Source organism: Primulina eburnea, chromosome 1, assembly GCF_022965805.1.
Source record: "Primulina eburnea isolate SZY01 chromosome 1, ASM2296580v1, whole genome shotgun sequence".
NCBI classification, from domain to species: Eukaryota; Viridiplantae; Streptophyta; class Magnoliopsida; order Lamiales; family Gesneriaceae; genus Primulina; species Primulina eburnea.
Genome location: NC_133101.1, coordinates 28,148,128 through 28,155,659, shown reverse-complemented (window position 1 = coordinate 28,155,659; position 7,532 = coordinate 28,148,128).

Sequence of the window (7,532 nt, the reverse complement as noted above, 5' to 3'; positions counted from 1 at the left end):
ATCTGGCACTACAAGACGGTTATTCACATACAGAACATAATCATGTACCTGATATTCAGATTGATGTCCTGATCTGACCATATCAATCGAATTCTGAATATTCTGATCAATTCTCTGTGCTTCTTTGATTAGCATAATCAAGTCTGGCTCAACTTGAATCGAATCAAGTTTTAGCAGTCTACTATCTGTGTCAAATGCTAAACCCGACAAGCAACAATCTTGAATCATATTTGAAACACCTATCGTCGATAAGGATAAGGAACATACCTTTCGACTTAAGGCGTCCGCTGCTGTATTTGACTTTCCTGGATAGTACTTGATCTCGCAATCAAAATCTTTCAGTAGATCAAGCCATCTACGCTGCCTCATGTTCAACTCTGACTGCGAAAACAGATATTTCAGGCTTTTATGGTTAGAGTAAATCTCAAACTTCTCGCCATAGAGATAATGAGGCCAGATCTTCAATGCAAATACGATAGCCGCCAATTCAAGATCATGAATTGGGTATCGGGTCTCATGTGGCTTCAGCTGTCTAGATGCATAAGCGATTACATGACCCCGCTGCATAAGAACACATCCTAACACTCTGTGGGATGCATCACAATATACAACGAAATTGTCAGTACCTGAAAGAATCATCAAGACAGGTGCACTGGTCAGCCTGTTCTTGAACTCTAAGAAGCTAGACTCACAATCCTCAGACCACACAAATGGTGCATTCTTCTGTGTCAACTGGTAATCGGTTTCGCAATGCTGGAGAAATCTTTGATGAATCTTCTATAGTACCCTGCTAGACCCATGAAACTACGTATCTCTGGCACAGAAGTGGGTCTCGGCCAACTGATAACAGCTTCAACTTTACTCGGATCCACAGAAATAACGTCTCCAGATATGACCCAAGAAGACAACCTTTCTCAGCCAAAACTTGCACTTTGACAGTTTAGCATATAATCTTTCATTCCTCAGTGTTTGCAACACAATCCTCAAATGATTGGCATGCTCATTCAGATTCTTAGAATATACTAGAATATCATCAATAAAAACAATAACAAATTCATCTAAATATCTCTGAAAGACAAGGTTCATCAACCCCATAAACACCGCTGGGGCATTCGTTAACCCAAAAGGCATGACAATAAATTCGTAATGTCCATACCTGGTTCGGAATGCTGTCTTTGGTATATCAATATCTCGTACTCGCAGCTGGTGATATCCAGATCTCAAATCGATCTTTGAATAAACAGAGGATCCCTGCAACTGATCAAATAAATCATCGATACGAGGAAATGGGTACTTGTTCTTTACCGTCGCCTTGTTCAGTTGCCTGTAATCTATACACAATCTCATAGAACCGTCTTTCTTTCGCACAAATAGCACTGGTGCGCCCCAAGGAGATACACTAGGTCTGATATATCCCTTGGTTAGAAGATCTTCTAACTGTGCTTTCAGTTCTTTCAGCTCTATCGGCGCCATCCTATACGGAGCTCTCGAAATAGGGACGGTACCTGGAATAAGATCAATACTAAAATCTACCTCTCGGGCTGGAGGTAATCCTGGAATCTCGTCAGGAAATACATCAGCAAATTCCCGCACTACTGGCAAATCTGCCAATGCCGGGCTCGATTTCTGTAGATCTACAGAATAGACAAGGAACCCCTCTGCTCCTTTCTGCAACAATCTACTCATAGTCAGAGCAGACACTAAGGAAATCCGAGATCTCGAACCCTTACCGTAGAATTTCCACTCCTCTGTCATTTCAGGTCTGAATCTGACAATCTTGTGAAAACAGTCTACGGTCGCTCTGTACTTAGTCAACATGTCAATCCCGACAATACAATCAAAGTTAGATAAACCAAGTACAACACAGTCTAAATCGATCTCATGCCCCTCAAACTGTAGTATGCAATGTCTAACTGAAGTCACAGATATCAACCCACTTCCCAACGGAGAAGAAATAGACACTACAGTAGACAATGACTCTACAGGCAATGCATGTGTCAATGCAAAACGTTCTGATATGAATGTATGTGATGCACCTGTGTCTATCAACACATATGCAGGATAACCGCAAAGACAACAGTTACCTGCAATAACATCATCTGGCGCATCCTGTGCTTGTTCCTCGGTCAATGCAAACACTCTAGCCTGCTGTCTAGGAGGTTGACTCACAGTCTGGCTACCTCCTGATCTCTGCTGGGACTGTGCAGATGGCGGCTGAAATGAATGTACAGACGTCTGTCTCTCAATCTGAGGCACTCATGCCGATGACTCGGCACTCTAGGATCGCTGTGTACCTCTCTGGGGACAAACTCTGGCGAAGTGCCCCTGCTGTCTACAAATGTTGCAGCGGCCCATGACTCCCTGACACTGCTCATTGGCATGCCTACCTCCACAAGAACTGCAATACGCACCTGCATAATCTAAACTCTGGCCAGGACCTCTCTGTCTTGACCCACTAGAGCTCGACGAACTGCTCCCTGCTGTCTTAAACTGCTTACCCTTAGCTTTCAACGAATCCTTCTTGCCACTACTACTGCTTCCACTATCAAATTGAGGAGGAGGTAGTGGAAACTGTACGGCGGGCGGTGGCGGTCTCTGACCCTGAACACTATAGGAATCTCCTCGCTACCTAATCAAGCCAGCCTCTGCTCCCTTCGCTCGGTTCAGCACCTCAGAAAAAGTGTTGGGTCGCCCCGTGATCACTAAGGTGAAGATATCCGGATTCAAACCATTTATGAATTGATCGGCGACCGCCTCGTCATTCCCTGCTACATGTTGTGCAAATCGAAGCAAGAAAGAAAACTTGGCAACATACTCCTTTATGTTCCATTGCCCCTGTCTCAAGTTGGCGAAGTCTGCCCCTTTGTCTTTTTGGTATGACACTGTAAAGAAACGTTGATAATATTCATCTTTAAAGACTTTCCAAGTAATATCAATACCTCGATGTTCTAGGGCTCGTTTCGCCGTTAGCCACCAACTCTTGGCCACTTCTTGCAATTGATGCCCAATCAGCTTTACTCTACGTTCATCTCTATAGGCAAGTGATTCAAATAACATTTCTATATCATCCAGCCAGCTTTCGCAATCCACTGCATTCTCAGTGCCTTTCAAAGTCGGGGGTTGGAACGACTGAAACCGCTTCAACAAAGTCTCCATTGGTGTAGCAGTCACGTCCATCTGAGTACCTGATGTACTCCCTTGTTCTGGCACTTGACCTGCAGCTGGTTGTGGTATCCTTCTAGGCGGCATATCTGATTATCAAACAAATTAGTACACAGGCTATACAATCTGTCTCAGCCCTCCTCTGATCATATACCTCTGATCCATAATCGGTTCTGATTCAGTCTTGGCAATTATATGTTGTAAATCAACTCAGATACGGTACAACACATAATAGGGAAAGCACTAAATCAAGCTAGCACAGCAAAAGCAAGGAAGATGACTCGATCTACCCCGCTCATTCTATTCTATCTCAGTCTACAGAACCTACTGCTCTGATACCACCTATTGTGGGGACCCGGGCTCTAACTCAGTTCTTTTTTGTAGTAATCGGATCATTGTTCAAAAATACGGGTCAAAATTTTCGCTTTTTAACATTAGTTCAAATGTAAATACTAAGCATAATATCTTTCTTTATTGAATTACAACACATATAATATACATGTCATATTCTACTACAAACATATCACTATTGTTTAATACAAACCATAAACCATAAGTAGTACAAAAAAATCTAGTACAACTCCACTAGTGATCTTCTGCGCTCGGAGTCGCCACGCTATCTCAATCTCATCTCTGTCGTGACCCAAATCCTGCCCCACCTGTTGTTATGCACACATACAGACATAACAACAGCCGGAAACTCCGGTGAGAACAAATCACAGTATAAAACATGGTATGCATGCATAAACAAAATGTAAATCATGAAACAAATAATCATGAATAATATATAAAAAGCAATAGGTTCCATATTCTATGAAACCAAAGCAACATACGCATGCAATATCAATCAAATCATGTCTTGACTCAATCCGACTCTACTCTAGGGATCCCGGTGTGAATAAGACGTCACTGTCTGTTACCTACCCTCCCAATCGGGGTAACTGTACGTCTTATTCCTAGACTTCGGCCGTGTCTGTATCGAATGTCTACAATCGGAGGAAGTCTGCTCCTATGCGTCGATACACCGAACGTCTAGTTTGACAAATCTGTCAATGACTCTCCTATCTCAATGCTTGAATATAAATCTATAGACAAAGCATGATCATATCAAGATATTTGAATATAAATCTATAAACAAATCCAAATCATATCAAAGAGATAAACAATAAATCTAGTATGTGATTTTGTTGGGAAACTCAAATTGAATCTCATTTGAGTTGTGTCTTCCCCAAACAAAACATGAATTATACTTTTCGTCGCAGAATCTGTGTCGTAGTTGAAGTCTCGAAGGCGAATCTGTCAATATCGAATCTGAAATGGAAATGTTGATACATATTCTATCAATCTCTAATTTCAATCAACACGTATCAAATTCAAACTTGACCTCGGTACAATTTGACGGCATAACGACGTAATTTCTTGATACCGATCAACCAACTCTCATCATATATCACCAATCCATAATTCTTAACTCATAAACATCATCATAAGCATATGATAGTACTCAAAATTTGAATATTTAACTCTAAACATGCTGGAAAATCGTAACAATTGCATATGACATCCGATAATCGATCCGTCTTTGAATATATGATCACCGTCACAAGAACACATAGTAGGTATCATATCATAATTTTCTCAACATGTAACTTTCAAAACATGTTGAAAAGATATAAAAAGTATACCCTTTTGAAGCCCTTGTCAAGAGGAACACGAATCTCTTCTCGGATTTAAGTTTAGATGTGTAATTCCTTCAAAATCACAACCTTAAAGCATAAGGAATTGAAGCTTCTCTCCACTCTCTCTCGTTTCTCAGCTGATGGAAGGGGTGAAAGTGAAGACTCAGCACATTTCTACATATATATATATATATATATAAATATATATATATATATATATATATATATATATATATATGCCATGTGTCATCATAAGAAGCAACGGTGGATTCCTCGCATGCAGTACCGAGGGTGCGCTCTATCTAGACCGCATGTGCGCTCAAGCTTCGGCACTACTTTCATTTTTTCAAAATTATGCGACCGCGGTTGCGGTGTCTCGAGCACCGCAGGTGCGGTGTTGCTTCGTACCAAAATCCCTACCCTACTGGCCATCCACCGTGGGTGCACTCCCTCGGGACCGTGGGTGCGGTGACCCTACTGTAAAAATGGCCAACTTTTTGTCCATCAACCGCGGGTGCGGTATCTTCTTAGCGCGGGTGCAGTGTCAATTGTTCAACAAGCACACCCTACTGCCACTCAACCGCGGGTGCGGTACAACACAGGGCTCGGGGGAGGTCTCCCTTCAAGCAACATTTCATCTTTGCATTTTATCTATAAACAATCTATGGCATTACAGTTACTTTGTGCCTATCATAGCTAATGATGCCTAGAGTAAGCTGAGGCACTTTATGGATTGGTTGCGGCCGATCTTGCGCCGTGACGTTCGAGTTGCTGGTCCTACAACTTATGCAGTTGCTGTGTCAAGAGCATTGACAGCAGAGCAAGATCTGAGGGATATAGAGGCTGACAGGCAGGGCAAGAGGCCCTATCAGGCACCACCACAACACCCGCATCAGCAGCATCAGAAGTCCCAGTTTAAGAGGCCGTTTCATGGGCCGCCAGGGAAGAAACCCTATCAGGGACCGCCGAAAGGAAAGGGTCCTATCCAGCAGCAAGGGGCGTCTCAGAAGCCCGATAACTTCCCAGTGTGCCAGAAGTGCAATCGCCAGCATCCCGGACAGTGCCTATGGGGATCTTGGAAATGTTTTAAATGTGGAGCTACGGACCACATGTTGAAAGAGTGCCCACACTGGAAGCAGCCCACCCAAGAGAGAGTATTCACCATGCATGCACATGAGGCGAATCCAGACACGACTTTGCTGACCGGTAAAATTTCCTACCAAATTTCAGTATTATTTTGCCTTGCATGTGGATTTTTATTTGGGATTATTAGTGCTCTAGTATTATTTTTTTAATAACTCGAGATATTGGGTTCTTCTATGCTTAAGGTTTATTTTAGTAATTTTGGGGTATAAGTTAGTTTGTTGTGCTAACGTCTCTCAGGAAATATTTTCATAAAGAGAATAGCTTCTCAGGCCCTGATAGATTCAGGAGCCACCCATTCTTTTATCTCGGAAACCTTCGCCAGTCACATGGATATCAAGACCATTGGACTCGACATGAATTATTCAGTAACCGTCCCATCAGGGGAAGAGCTGTCAGCTACTAGCGTGGTTAGATATATTGATCTAGAACTGCACGGCCACCTGGTGTATGCTGATTTGATCGTCTTGCCGATGCCAGAGTTCGACATTATTTTGGGAATGAACCGGCTGACAAAGAACAGAGTTCTGATTGATTTTTAGAAGAGGTCAGTATTGGTTAGACCGCTGGGCATGGAGCAGTTTCTTTTTAAGCCAGCCAGATGGAGAAGCTTCCCTCGCATGGTTTCGTGCATGCAGGCGAGGAGGCTGATTTCCAAGGGGTGTCAGGCCTTCTTGGCTAGTATTATTTCAGCGCCTGATGTGCCCACTCCATCTTTATCTGAAGTGCCAGTAGTCCGAGACTTCCCAGATGTCTTTCCAGACGACGTCGCAGGCCTTCCACCAGATAGAGAGGTAGAGTTTACGATCGATCTCATGCCAGGCACAGTGCCAATCTCTAAGGCACCGTACAGATTAGCTCCAGCAGATATGTTAGAACTTAAGCAACAGATCCAGGAGCTCCTAGACAAGGAGTTTATCCGCCCGAGTTTCTCACCGTGGGGCGCGCCAGTACTCTTTGTGAAAAAAAAGGATGGGAGCATGAGACTTTGCATCGATTACCGTGAATTGAACAAGGTAACAATCAAGAACAAATACCAACTTCCTAGAATCAAAGACTTGTTTGATCCATTGCAGGGAGCCGCAGTGTTCTCTAAGATAGATCTTCGATCAGGGTATCATCAGCTGAAAGTGAAGGATGCAGATGTCCACAAAACAGCCTTCAAAACCATATATGGGCATTACGAGTTCTTAGTAATGCCATTTGGATTGACAAATGCTCCAGCTATTTTCTTGGACCTCATGAACCGAGTATTTCAGCCCTACCTGGATCAGTTCGTCATCGTGTTTATTGACGACATTCTCATATACTCGAAGAGACATGAGGAGCACAGCCAACACTTGAGGACAATCTTACAGGTTCTGCAGAGTCGCAAGTTGTTTGCGAAGTTCAGTAAGTGTAAGTTTTGGTTGCATAAAGTGGCGTTTTTGGGGCATATATTATCTAGCAGTGGAATCAAGGTGGATCCAACGAAAGTAGCAGCTGTCAAGGAATGGGTTGAGCCGAAGAATGCATCAGAAACCCGCAGCTTTTTGGGTTTAGCTGGTT